The following is a 15408-nucleotide window of genomic DNA, read 5'->3' as shown; positions in this document are numbered from 1 at the left end:
CAACCCGTGAAAGTTACGCCATTTCATAACACTTCAGCTGGAATCGGATAAAAGAAGAATCGGATAAAATTCACTAATACATCCTTTAAATTGAATATTTATTTTTGAAATTCGATTTGGCCAACGATTGAGCTTCGAGAAACGATTGGATACTGGAACCGGAATTCGAAAATCGGTTTATTCGAAGTCAGTTAAATGCACCTGAGGAGCTTTATAGTTTATATTTGATTCAAAAAAGGCAAGACTCAAATCTCCAAATAACTAGGGAAACGTGCCACTTGAGCCAATTTGTTCTAATTCCTTCGAGAAATCGTAAATTTTTAGGTACCTTCCGAATCAAAAACTGAATACCGCTTAAACTGAAATAAGTTAAATTGACTATCAAAATCTGAAAACCCGATAAACCGGATTAATTTATGTGAAATGGACCTTTTTATACTAATCACCCTGTATCTACGAAACCGGAAGTTGGATCTAACTGAAAAACAAGATGTTGAATCGAGTGACATTATTTGTCACATACAGATCAACCTTCCGGTTCCGGAATTATAGGGCAATGAGTATCAAAACTTTCAATCTATCATACAAAATGATGCAAAATCGGTACGTGCTGGTAAGGAAGAAGAAAACGCCACCGCCTGGCGCACAGCGTGCTTAGTTCAATTTTGTCTGACGTGCAGGGATGCCACATTTAAATCTATACTAACTTCACACAACTATTTACAAATTGAAAAGGTGCTGGCAGTTTATACCAGAGAAATTTTTTGATTTTATTCAAGTTTGAAAAAATCTGGACAGAATTTTCTAGTGGAGGTTTGTTTTCTCATATAGAAAGGTTACGCAATTACTTGATTTTCTCGGAGATGGCTGAACCGATTTTGACAATTTTAGATTAAAATGAAAGGTCCCATACGGAATTCCTGAATTTCATCCCTGACATCCTTGAGTAACTCCAGAGGTAACAGCAAACGGTGAGGTTGTACAGTGTTCTATTTTCACTATCATTTCATGACCAGCTAGATATATCTTCTTTCGATTTCCACATTAGAACGCGGAAACGCAATCACATATATCGAAAAGTTTTTGTAATTTCTGGTAACAGCTCTGCTGAAATAGATCGGAGAGCATAAAATCGAAATTTTGTCCACCGAAAAAAACATTTGCTAGAACCACCTTCATGAAAATTTTGGTTCTAATTCTCCAATTTGGCCAGCTCGACCATATACTGAAACGTTCGCCCATCCTTAATTTTTTTGGGGTTTCATAAAACTCACATGCTTCAAAAATTTCCAAAGAACTTTTTTTTTTCGAACAAACGATTCACAAATGTGAAATGATGTTTCTTGAAATTCGCGTGAAATCCGCGCCATCGCAACAAAATCTGAGCAGAAACCGTGCCAAATCCACAAAATTCGCGCTGATTTACCATCAAAAAAGGCCAGTTCTAGATTCTGATCTTGGTCTGGGACCTGAGCATAGATTAGGTCTATTGCTGGCTCAAATCCTGGTCCAAATCTTGAACCCTAGATCCTGGATCATGAACCAGGATCTATATTTACCATTCTACCGGTTCAGGCTCAGCGAGCATGTTTTTTTCGCATCCACGTAGGCCGTTTATGTCTTTGACATTACCCATCCACTATTGGTTTTCATAGAGTCCATACTATGCAGAGTAGATGCAAGCCATTTTATTTTATTTCTTTAATTTTTGATTGCGAACAATAAATGTCACTCTCAACTCTGCTCTGCTGAAATTTAAGTTATTCCTTCACGAATTTTCGAACTTTTGATCGAACGCTCTTCATCAAGTTCCGGACAAGTGTTGCATCGCGGTTTCGGACGCCCTAGCCCAAATTTTTTGAACTCCTGCATGTTCCCAGCTGCCTTACCAATCTTCTTGAAGACCCTCTTCACGATTGTCCAGTAACGTTCGATGGGTCGATGCTGAGGGCAATTTGGAGGATTAATATTTTTCTCAACGAAATTTATACCCTTTTCCGCAAGCCAATTGAGAGTGGTTTTGGCATAGTGAGCCGACGCTAAATCCAGCCAAAACAGTGCAGGTGTACTATGCTTATTACATAAAGGCAGCAATCTCTTCTGAAGACACTCAGATCGATAGATTTCTGCATTTATAGTTCCGGTAGTGTAAAAAATGGTTGACTTCAAACCACAGGAACATATTGCTTGCCATACCAGTATCTTTTGACCGAATTTCTCCACTTGAATCGACCTGTCCGCATCGCTCACATCCTTCCCAAACGACGACAGTAAAGTATTGTGGACCTGGAAGGGTTTTTGAGTCCTCCTTTACATAATTCTCATCGTCCATCGAAACGCATGCATCCGGACAATGCAAATGTAACGAATACAATTTCCGGGCACTTTGTTTCGAGATTTTCTGCTTCTTGTAGGTCTTCAGGTGATTTCGCCTCTTGATACGCTGCATCATTCCGACTCTCGTTCCTGCTTTTTTGGCCAAATCACGTATTGACATTGATTTGTTCTTCATGATTAGAGATACCACTTTCGGGTCCAGTTTCAGGTTGAAAGAACCGGGCTTTCTGCCTCTTTCTGGAAGCTCATCCAAAGAATAGTGCTTCCCAAACTTATTAATGATGGTTTTAACACTGGCATGATGAATCTTAATTTCCACTTCCTTTTCAATACGCGACTTTTTGAAAACTCAGATTTTCAACCGCGCAAACAAGTAAACAAACGAAAGCTGACAGCCGAACGCACAGCATGCTGTGATCTGAACATTAAAAAACCATCACAAATACATACGTTCAACACAAATGTGGATAGCTTATTTTCGATGCACTCCTTATTGTACACCGTCACTTAAACCGGCGAAATGAAATACGTTAAAAAAAATTCTAAACTTGTCTCAAAACTACTCAAATCGATAGTTATTATCAGTAGGCAGCTGAACAAACCGATTCCGGCTATCCTGGTTCCACGACACGAGAAAATAGTCATATGCTCAAAAGTGGATCTCACTCACTTTTCACAGAGTTTGCAGAACCGATATTTCCAATCTTAAGGTCAAATGAATGGTTGGATCCTATGGTTCTACCAAAAATTACTGCATATTTTCGGATTCAACAACTTAAATTTTTAAACCGTCGTTATGGAGTACGTTGGCAAAATCGTATTAAAACTTCAAAATTTGAATAAAAACTAGTAAAGTTTGTACGTCATGTTACGTCATAACCTCCGTGATCGAAGCGCTGTTTCATTCTGTAGGTTATACTAGTTAATGCACACACAATCCCTTGGTTTCATTCAAAAATCGAAGAGAAACATTTTGAAAATAATACCAATACTGTGGAGTATATAAAGACTGTCCCAGAAAGTATGGACGCACTTTGATTTCGCTGTAAATAATTCACAAGTGTTAGATATTCAAATTTTTTTCGATATGCTGATAATATTAGACTACAACAACAGAATCATATTCTCAACATTTGCTACTTAGCCATTGTAGACTAGCTGGCGCACCTTCTTGCGAACGTTCCTCATTAAATTCCGTACAGACTTCTTGGCGACAAGTTTTGACACTTTTTTCCAATCTTTTTCGAACTGTTCAATGGTTTCGGCTGCCGAGACATGTTTCCTAAGATGTGCCTTCGTTAATGCCCACAATTCCTCAATTGGTCGAAGTTGTGAGCCAATTCGGTGGATTCATGTCTTTTGAGACGAAAGTGACATTTTTGTTAGTATACCATTCAACCGTTGATTTCGAGTAGTGGCAAGAAGCAAGAACTGGCCAGAAGACAACATGAACCAGCAAGAATCGTATTGTACAGCTTTCGAACCCTCGGCCTGATTGATGCTTCTTGTTTCGGACTACGTTTTGGTTGTTTCTGCTTCTTATAGGTTCGAAGATTCAAAAGTTCTTTAGCACGAAGAATATTTGACTTCGAAGTGGTGACTTTTTTGGCCACATCCCAAACTGAAGCCTTCTTCTTTTGCTCGAACGCCTTCAGTATACGTTTATCCAACTGAGGGATAGCAAGACCTTTTTTTCGACCCGTCTTCGGTTCATCCTCAAAGGTGTTATCCTCACCGAACTTCCTGATTGCATTTCGCACGGCTTTTTCACTTACTCCTTCCATTTTTGCTATCTTTCTCAGTGACAGTCCGCGTTCTGGGCACCATTTGTACACAATTTTTCGACGTTGTTCTGCTGAAAGTCCACGCATTTCGAAAACAAACTAATGAAAACGAATAAACAACTGCACAAGTGGTTAGAGAAGAGTGTGAACAACAGGACGCAGCCCTAAAAATTGATAGATTCTGAACCATTGCGAAATTGCAGCGGTTTTTGGTTGCGTCCATACTTTCTGGGACAGTCCTTATAGGAAAGGCATCATTACACCACTAGGTGGATTAAAACAGGTTTATTGTTTAGAAATAAACTGAAAATCAGCGATAAAACTTGCAAAACCAGGAAAGAATAAGCAGAACACGAATTGATAATTCAGTCCGCAACTTCTTACTAAATTCCGATAGATTTCCGAACCAACCGGTTGTGGGCGAAATTCATTTTGCGTGTTCGGAACCGATGCTGTACCACCACTGACTTAAGATTTAAAACAAGATATTTATTTTATCTAGAGAGATATTTCTGATAAAGTGTTTATTTTCAGCAATGTATTTTCCATATTTTTTTGTGTTTTGACAGATATAGTGATTTTCACTGGTGGTTAACAAAGATTGCGATGCGACAAGATAGCGACAAAATGCCGCAAAGATAGCGAAACTGTGATTCGCATCGATTCAAACTACATTCGAGACTACAAATCAGAAAAAGATTTTTTTTAATTGACCGTTAAATGACAATTGTTTTTATAACCCGAGTAATTATACAATGATATTTTGTATTAATCGACGCCTTTGTCTTCAAAACCTCGTGCTTCAGTAGTCATCGACAGATACATACTTGTTGATGCTTTTATTGAAGAAACAAATAATTCTTGTCGCTAGAGAATATTACCCTTTAAATCTGCAAATGCCTTTAATTCACCAGACGATTTATTTCTCTATTCGCTCTAATTCTTGATATAAAAATGCTGTAAATTTCAGAACAACAGACAGCGAAGGGGTTAAAACAACTGTCCAACTCCTGGGTAGAGATGCCAGGTAAAATTTTGACATTTGCATACTGAACCTCCAATGCAAGTGATGAATCCTGACGTAATTTTAAAAGTCTGTAAATTGAACGACTGTATATGAAAGTTTCAAAAACCTGTAAAAAGCCTGCAAAATTGCAGAGTCTGCTTACAAAAGAAATTGGCAAATTTACATACATTAATCTGCAACCTGGCGCCTGTGATTCTGACGCTAATTTTGCCGCTATTCTGCGGCGATTCCGTCGCATTCTATGCCACGCTGAAAGTCACAATACTCTGGAAGCATTCTTAATTTTCACTGAATTGAAAGAAAAGCTCACAAATCATTCCCGAATATCGAGAATCTTTTTGTTTGCCTGCTAAACACAAAACAATAGTCACTTTTGCCATCCTTCAGACGTATAAAACTGTGATTGGAAATTCCTACATGTCACCATTTCACCGCCAACTTCGACCGTACCCAGTGAAAAGTCCAGCGAATGTGTTTTCAACACCGTTCTGCATCGGTTCCGTTCACGGTACCCGTGCGGGCCGAAAGTTGAACGATTTTTAACCCGTTTGGTTGGACCAAACTGAAAAAGACATTAACAGCGAATGTTTTTTTTTATCCCTATACGAAAGAAAGCTGCAACTTCAATGTTTCGTTTCCGTTCTTATCCTCCCGGGCATCCACTCACTCCAGGGCGAATCACTCCCCGGTTCACAATCGATATTTCGAATCAAAACAAACTCTTAAATAATGTAAACAATGCAGAAGCGTTTGATCTGCAACAGGGTATTAGTGTTTTAAGTCATCGTAGAAAATCACTGGTGAAACAGTGTACTTTGTATTGGACATAATTAGGTGGATAAACCGAATAAAAAAAAAGTATTTGTGACATCGTGGAAAACAAAAAAATCCGTTCAAACCGGAAGACGAGTGTACATCTAGTTGTTGATAGTATTATTATGAAATATTCATCTAGACCTAAGGCTTCCGTTAGAATTAAGGCTTCGGAAGGGAGCAAAAAGAGAAAAACGTGGCGAATGTTGTCACGGGACATGCACAAGCTGAATGACACCCGGTCACAAGTGACAGCACTTGATAGTTCAAAACAAAGAAGGCTACAAATCTAACCAAGAATAAGAATAATTCAATTCAATTAACGTTGGATAATCATCTCCTATGCTACATGCAAAAAGAGAAGGGAATAATAGTGAGATTATTAGAAAAAGAAAGTAAACAGAAAAAAAATATACTCTAGAAATAGTTGACGAAACAATAAAAACCTAGCGGAAAATGAAAGATAACAGAAGAAAATAATAAAACAACTAGAACAAAGCAGCAGGAAACCAAAATACATGTATGAAAAGTGCCATTTTTATACACGTCACTGTTGTTCGTTCGTTGTGCGGTTTCTCTCGTGTACTTAAAGCAAAAGGTACGTACTTAACTAGTGGTGTAAGAGTGGAAATAGATGTTCACTGAAGAAGGGGGGTTAACACGTTGAGGCCGAAGGTTTCTGTTGAACCTCGGCCCGTCGAAGCCCTGAATCAAGCAAAAAAAAAACATTAATAATCATAACCATTTGAGAAACAAACAAACAACTCAGAATTTTGGCGTGGTACAGTGGAAGCACATACGACTGATCTTAAGAGTAAACAGATGCAGAAAACAGAAAACAAACAAAAAAAAAACATACGATGTAACACATTTTCCTCGGAATTGTAGCGTTGAACTAGTGGATAAACTCTCCGTTGTAGTAAAATGGCTTAGGATAATTGTAACGTCTGGAAAAACATTAGCTCTCAACTGGAACTCACTGTGTTACGTTAATCATTTGTGTTTCTATTCTTTTTTTTTTAATAAACATGGACTTCCGTCACATTCCCAGAAAATGAATAAAAAAAAAGTTGTATCGAAGTAAAAACGAATCCAAACCGGACCGATATGTTGATCAGTGCAAGAAAATCCTAGGTTTCAAAACAGGATAAACCAAACAAATTAGTAAATAAATAATGAGGAGAAATAAATGATTTTGGTACGATGTTGATTTATCTGGTGGATGGTTTTTTCTTTTTTTTTCTCATTCCAGCACAAGCTAGCTTACCGCCAAGTTCCGGCAGTGTCCTCCAGTGTTGACAACAACTTCCAAACGAAAACGAGAAAAAAAAAATGGTTCACGATAGCTGAATTATATCACACTGTTTCCCATCAACGTTCCCGGAATTAAAATTTTCTCCGTTCGCATTGTCAGCTACTAACAGAGGGACACAGGGGCTTATCGAAAGAAAAACTTTGTCCTTTGTCGTTGTCTCCTTCTAGCCGCAATCACTGCCGCTGTTCACCTACACATAAACACCCACACACACACACAAACACCCACACGTCTAGTGTTTTCCCCCTGGTTTTCGCATTGGTCGGTCACAGAATTGGTGCGCCAAGCTGCAGTGTGTTGATGACTTGGTGTGACCGCTGCGGAGAAGCTAGAAATTTGCATACAAAATTAATCCCCAACAGCTTAGCAGCAGCAGCAGCATAAAAACTTGACAAGCCAGTGTACTGTTTTCCAAATTGAATCAGCTCTGTTGGTGCAGTTCTTTTTTGTTTTGTATTATTTTTCGGAATGATGACCGAAGTTACGGTCAGCTTTTCGCAATCGGAAAGTATCTGAATTATGGGGAAATCAAGCGAAAAGTTTAAGTTCCTGCCATCCATTGTGTTTTGTTTGTTTTAGTGAATTTTTTTCAATGAGAGTGGCCCTCTGTTTCAAAACCTTTGTTAAGTCGTTAGTTGTTTTGAATTTGGCTAAATGAGGCAGATGATCACCATAGCCATCTCTGATTGTGTTGGTGTTTTTCTCACGACATTAAGGAGCAAGACTCTTTGCAAGCGTATGAGTAATGTCAACAATTTGTGCGTAAAAACAAAATCCGGTGCTTCTTTTCCTGATTTTAATCAATAAATCTTCCATATGGTTGAAAAATAAACAAATCAGTTCATTCTGCTTAAAATTGCAATTCAAGAAAAGCGAAAATCTTAGTCTAAAACTCTTCCGTTTTCCTTGAAACTGCTCGAGATAAAATATTTCAGTTTCAGCTTACTTCCACTATCATATTTTATTAGCAAGAAACACATTCCTATATTGATTTTCTCGTGCAGAAATTATTGCGATATAAAGATTTACGTACCTTCTATAAGTAAACCCGCAAAAAAGGAACCTTTAATTTAACACGTGAAAGGCAATGGATATGGAATGTTGTCGTAAAACTATTTATTTTCCAGGAAAACTGCTTTTGTAGCAGAAAATATCTAGTTTTGTTCATTTTGTGTAGCGCAATCCAATACAAATGCATTGAAGCAGTGTTGCTAACTTTTTTATTAGGGAATTAAAATATACATTCATAAAATGTAAGCAATTTTCCATCAAACGTTGGTGAAAAATTGATCAGAACTGATATTTCATCCAAAAAGTCTGGTTTAACATTCATTTGAGAATAAATTATTGTCGAAAAAGATTGTTTGAAACTCAATCGTACAAGCCACTTTAATAAACTCGGTGAACTGCATTCATGAATGCATAGATCTATGACATACGTATCAAATAAAATATACGTAATAAACAAATTACCAACACAAGTTAACTTGGTTTACTCTCGATCCTTAAATATGGCAGAGCGGACGTCGGATTTATAAACATCTGTATCCGAAAAGAGGTTTTATATATTTTCAGTTATTGGTATTTTCAGCAAGAAAACTTGTTAAATATTCCGAGTTTTGATTTATTGAAGCTAATTTAACGAGTGTGCAATAACCCTTGCTTGCGTTCTTCTTCTTATCTTCCTGTTCCTATTCTTCGGAAACAAAAATGACAACCGAATGCACATTTGAAAAAATGTGATCACCTGTTCATTTTAAATCATGATCTTCAATAGGCTGAAACGTTTCTAGTTACACTCAAAAAATAAATCACTTGAGTTTCATGGGATTATTCACGTGAATGCATTGTTTGCCTTATTTTTGCTACTTTACGTGATTCCTATATATATATATATAACAAATGGGATTCCTGTGCAATTTGTATGATTTGCCCATAATTTTTATGTGATGAAACACATGCTGGGAAGTGAATTTCCTGTATGAAAAAAATCAAAATCAAAATGGCTGACAATCTGCTTGCCGAATTGGATATTCTGCTTCTCTTGTTGGAAGATTTTAAGCGAAAGTAGAACATTTAAATATATATGTAATGTTTACCGATAGAACATTAGCTCATTAGCACATTAGCACTCCTAATGTTTGCTACAGGATATTTTCTGGACAAGTCAGAGCACTTTCAGGAAATAAATAAATAAAAAAAGCAGAAGATGGCATGGACGAGGACTAGCATTAATCAAACATCAGCGAATCGACCAAGGCCAAGAAAAATTTTATGATTATCAAAACGGATTCCCATTCAGACGTTATTATGGAATGGTAGGGCCAACCAGAAATATCGACCTTAGATTATGTTCAGTTGTGGTGGGAGACCGTCTAAGTAAATAAATTACCAATGCATAGCTCTTTCTGATTATACTGGTTTAAAAGGTTTACTATTAATATGTCATTTTAATGTGAATATTATGTGAATTTCCTATGTTCAAAATAGATATTCGCCTCATGTAATCATTACGTGAGAATCAGTTGAAAATTACATGAAAGCACGTAACCTCTACCTTACAAGTAATATATTATTTACGTGTTGAATAAGATGCATGATATATGAATAGTCCGGTTAATTCTATCTACCTACCCAATAGAATGTACGTGAAAAGTTCAGTGGATGAGAATCATATATGTTTTCTGGTAGAAGTAACGTGAATTATTTTCTGAGTGTAGTTAAATACGCTGGAACCTGAACTGATTAGCGAACGGGTTCTTAAACGAATTCAGTTAGCAAAACGAATGTAAATCATGAGTCATACTTTTTCGAACAACAAAAAGCAGATCAATTTAGGAATTAATAGAATTAGGGACATTTCGCCGAATCCTGAAATCGTACTAAAATCGTAATTGGAATTGATTTACCTTATGATAAAAAAAGAACCGGAATTTTCATTTTAAAATTCCCGCGCTTGTCCAATCGGTAAACTTTTATTCTCTTAACGTTGGCAACACTTTTATACACATTCTGTCAAATATTGACGCATATCGTACGATTAGTTTTTGTTTGGCGTCTATACAAAGAAGTTGAAAATTTTTCGTGTGGCGAAAATTTAGAACAACGTGCGTGCATCAAATTTTGTGTTGCAAATGGATTTAAGTATTCCGAAACGTTGAAAATGGTAGAAAAGGCCTTTAGTGAATCGTGTCTAGGAAAAACACAGACATACGAGTGGTATAAACGCTTCAAAGGTGGTCGTACAAGCTTGGATCATGATGAGATCCCTGGCCGCCCAACAACATTTGTTACTGAAGAAAACATTGAATCGGCGAATCGTGTTGCAAAAACGTTCTGTACCGATTAGAGAGATGTTGTTGGGCATCTCTTATGGATCAGCCGAACACATTTCGCTGAAAGGGTCATTTCGGTGAAAGGGTCATTTTGCCGAAAGGGTAATTTTAAATCACTGTGAAAACCGAGTTTTGAACCGAGGCCCGGAGGGCCGAGTGTCATATACCATTCGACTCAGTTCGTCGAGTACGCAAAATGTCTGTGTGCGTATGTGTGTATGTAATGTTTTTTTGCACTAACTTTTCTCGGAGATGGCTGAACCGATTTTCACAAATTTAGATTCAAAAGGAAGGTCCTGTGGTCCCATGCAAAATTCCTGAATATTATTTGAATCCGGCTCCCCGTTCCTGAGTTAAATTTATGTGTTCTAACTTTTTTAAGTTCAAATGAAAGGTCCTGCGGTCCCATACGTAATTCCTAAATTTCATCCGAATCCGACTTCCGGATCCGGAAATATAGGGTAAAGTGTGTTAAACATTTTATACCATCACTGAAAAGAGCGAAAAAACGTAAAAAGTTTTCTAAATCGACCTCAAATCTTCTCCAATTGATAGTTTTTTCTCAGTAGACAGAAGAACAAACCGATTTCAGTTATTTTCTTAGGAATCGAAGAAAATTATTTTGAAGAATACCACAGTATTATATATGATAGTATGATTGATATGAGAAAGGCATCACTACACCACTAGGTGGATTAAAACAGGTTTTTTGTTCTATTATGACTCCTGTATAACTGATGTGGCGCAGCCACATAACCAAAGCCAAGATGGTGGCCGCCGACCCGCCGTCGGATGCGGCGGCCTCTTGCATACAAACCTGTAACCGCCTCGTTTGCCCTGTCTACTCAGAGCAAGGTTTCTTTGCTTTAGTTAGGTCCGAACGAGCGGGAGCGAGGTCGGACAGCACACGAATCAAATCGATGTGGCGAAGCCGCATTTGATATTTTTTCACTTAGTAAACGGGTAATACCACATACATTTGCTTGGTAGATACACCTATGCAATTACGCTGATGGTTAGTGGCTAATAGTCAAGAAGTTTTCTTAAGAACTCTGTTTTTAGGTTCATGGATCAATCTTTATTCAAGAAGTCCAATTGTAGGTCAACAAAACTGGCGTTAACGTATTATCATTAATTTGTATTTATTTTGAATCAATTCCCATTATAGGCGAAATGACCCTTTCGGTGAAATGACATTCGGTGAAGTCACCCATTCGGCGAAATGTCCTTCGGCGAAATGACCCTTTCGGCGAAATGGCTTACGGCGAAACGGCTTTCGGCGAAATGACCCTGATCCCAGGAGACATGACCCTTTCGGCGAAATGACCCGCTCCCGAATGAATAGAACAACAACAATGCTAAATGCGTAAATAAGAGCAGTTGGGTGAATTGAAGTTATTTTCGAAGAAATCCACCCACTTGTCACGATACCATTGTAACATTTCTTCATCGAAGTGACAGCTTGCAAAATCAGGTCAGCTTTTAGGTACGCAAAAATACACTTTTTCAAGAACTTTTGCTTGCATCCCATAGTCTAATTTGACACGAAACCCTTGATATTTTATCCGCAATGTCAAATACCTTGCCCGATCATAAACTTTCTTGACAATTTATTGGATATCTCCAAATAACAACCGTTGGAGAAGAACAACAGTTGATCACGTCGGATTTTCGTAGTGTGTATCCAAAATTAATTTTCGATTCGTGGCTTCCCACTGAGAAAGCGGTTAGATCTTGTTGGACGTTGAGCGTTTTTTTTGGACGACTTACTAAATGAAAAACTCGTTTAGTTTGTTGATACAGTTTGTTTTCGTTTTTTTCCTACAAAAATAGTGTGAAAATTGGGCATCTATTTCACAGTAAAAGAACATGTGTGAAGTTGAAATATTCTACAGGAATGTAGCGTCTATTTCAAAATATAGTTAGTACTTTCCAAAATTCTCCACTAGTTTTTTTTCCAAAATTTCAAAAATGGCTCAACAATGGGCCTTTGTCTACCGGATTGTAAAACGAAAAAAAAATGGTGTGTGTCAAAATCGGCAAACGAACTAACGGTCCAAAGGAGGTTTTTTTTTTCTTGGGGGAATTCCATCAAACACGCGCAAAAAATCCCAGTTTTTCTTCAAAACAATATAACGATTACCCACATTATCAGTTCGGAATGAATTCGAAATCAAATCTGAATGGGCGAAAAATTTCCAATCAATGCGCAATCCAGTGCAACAACCGGTTCCGCATGAATTTCGCCTCCAACCGGTTGATTCGAGAATCTATCGGAATTGATATTCTTTCCCGATTTTGCACGTTTTCGTGCTGGTTTTCAGTTTATTTCTAAATAAAAAATGTATATAATTGAACATATAAATTCAAATTCATTACACTTCAAAATTTTACGGATATATAGTACTTCTTAGAATGTGGAACATAAAATAAGCGAAATTTCAATGACATTTATAATGTCACTGTCAATCGGGTTGATCGAACAGCCAACTCAGGCGAAAATTCTAGCACTGAACCGATCGAGCACTGACAAACCGAACAGTCGAGCAAGAATTTCCTACATGATCGAAATGACGGAATGCGTAATGAATTCTTACTCGACTGCATGATTTTTCAGTGCTCGATCGGTTCAGTGCTAGAATTTTCGCCTGAGTTGGCTGCTCGATCAACCCGATTGACAGTGACATTATAAATGTCATTGAAATTTCGCTCATTTTATGAATGTGTTAGTGTAAAATTTAGGCGACCTAAGCCATTTCACTACACTCCAGCTAGAGGAATGGATGATGCTGACTAAGGTAGGCCGTTTTGTTAATTTCCAGCGAATTTCAACAGTTTATGTTGGAATTCTAAGAAGAACTGGTTATTCACTCGTTCTGTATATCCGAAAAACATGAAGATTTAAGTTTGTATATTCAGTTATATAATGTTTTCATTTAAAAATTTAAAAACTGCAAATCAGCACGAAAACGTGCAAAATCGGAAAAGAAGAAGAAGAAGAAGACGAACCTACACTTCGATAATGAGGGTATTTGCCAATCAAACCAAAACAAAAATAGTTGTTTAATACCGAAACATCGAAGATTCAAACAAAATATGCTTGTTACAAAACTAGTATACGGTTGTTCCAAACAAATGATGAAAAAAGGCGAGGAAGGACGTGAACACGAAAACTATTAGTTTCGTATTATTTAATTGCTTGGGAGAATGTGTTTGTCGACAATAAGTCGTACCCGCTTGTAACAAATTCTGACAACTGGCAGAAGCCTGGCAAGATTCCGACAGCTGTCAAAATTTTGCAGGCGAAATTGCGTCATTCTCTCGCCTCGTCTAGCAAGATCGCTCTTCCCTTTTTTTTCTGTTCTTCTTCATTTGATATTCGGCAATCCTGCAAACGAGTCTTGAGACCAGGTAAATGAAATGACAAGATACTTTGCATATCATGTTTGGTAATGCAAAAGCTATGTTATTGCCCTTCATTTAATTTAATTTTGAAAAAAAAACTAATCCAAAGTAATTAAAAATGAAGAACCGATTCAAAACAATCCTGCTAGACTTGTATGGCAAAAATACGGCAGAAACAGAACCATTAATAACCGCTAGGCGAAATTGTCTGCCGGAAACGGTTGTTGCATTGTTGCCGGAATTCTGTCAGCATTCCGACAAAACCTTCTGGCAGACACTGCCAGGCATCTTAGCGGAAATCTGCCAGGCACATGCGGGCACAATCAACTAAAACGAACGATTATCAATATTAGGAAGAGTGAAAAAAGCATGGCAGTTGTAAGGTAACAGAGGTATTTTAGCCCACTTTAGGATTGATTTTATTTTGGCCCACTTTATAAAAATATCCACCAAATATTGTAATATCTTTAAAACCCCCTTCCGCAATAGGTAATTTAATGTGATTAGCTTCAAATTGATGCAAAATGAGTTACTTAACATCGATAAAATCCGATGAAATCGATAAAGTTTGTTAGGTGGGTTGTTAAATTAGACTGCCTACAACCAGAGCGACGACAGCTGTTCGTTTGGAATGACAGCTTCAGTTCCGAACGAGCAAACGACCTGTCAAATACAATGGAAAGCTAACGACACTGCCAACATTTCGTATTAAATGATTTGAATTGTTGCCAACATTACGGATGAGAAGTTCCTACTCTGGGTATATGCATTCTCTCTTTGAATGATTCGGGATTTATCCTATGCTCAGTCTTTTTTCCCATCATTTAATTTAATTTAATTGTGAAACTGAATTCAGGAAATAATTTCTGTTTAAATTCGAAAATTGCAATCCCGAATTATTTTCATGAATTCTGAAATAGAATTAGGAATTAGATTTCAGTTCCATAGTCAATGCCTGCGAAAGTATCGTCAGAAAGATTGCGAAATAACACCGTTTCCAAACATTTCCAGAAAAAGAAGGTATCATAGTTCCCGAGGCAATATTTGATTCGGCAGGCCATGAGTAGTTGCGGTCGAAAATCTAAGAGTTTCGTTTCTACCGGCATTATTAATACGAATATACGAGAAAGCATTTCTGCGTAAGCAGTTGCTAGCATTCATAAGAAGCCACGACTTTTCAGCTCTTTTTTTGGTGGAATTTGGCCTCTTGTTACTATGTGAAATCCGGTAAAGAGATACAAGAGGTCAAATCCACCAAACTGTTCGGAACTTCGCCCAATAGATAAGTACTGGGCTCTAGTTAAGCGAAAACTCGACGAAATAAAGAAGAAACAAAATGGTATCGAAAATTTTTAAGAGAAGATGGAGAATCGTCCTCGTGGTCGTATTTGA

The 15408-nt window shown here is 37.4% G+C and overlaps 1 protein-coding gene across 1 annotated transcript in view; it reads left to right on the top strand.

Annotated features, from left to right (window-relative positions):
- Window positions 1–15408, top strand: part of LOC131425921 (octopamine receptor Oamb) — a 348159-nt gene that overhangs the window by 292860 nt on the left and 39891 nt on the right. The window lies entirely within an intron of this gene.

This window comes from Malaya genurostris, chromosome 1 (assembly GCF_030247185.1).
Source record: "Malaya genurostris strain Urasoe2022 chromosome 1, Malgen_1.1, whole genome shotgun sequence".
Lineage (NCBI taxonomy): Eukaryota > Metazoa > Arthropoda > Insecta > Diptera > Culicidae > Malaya > Malaya genurostris.
The sequence above is the reverse complement of the archived record's forward strand: the minus strand, read 5'-3'. Positions and strand labels throughout refer to the sequence as shown.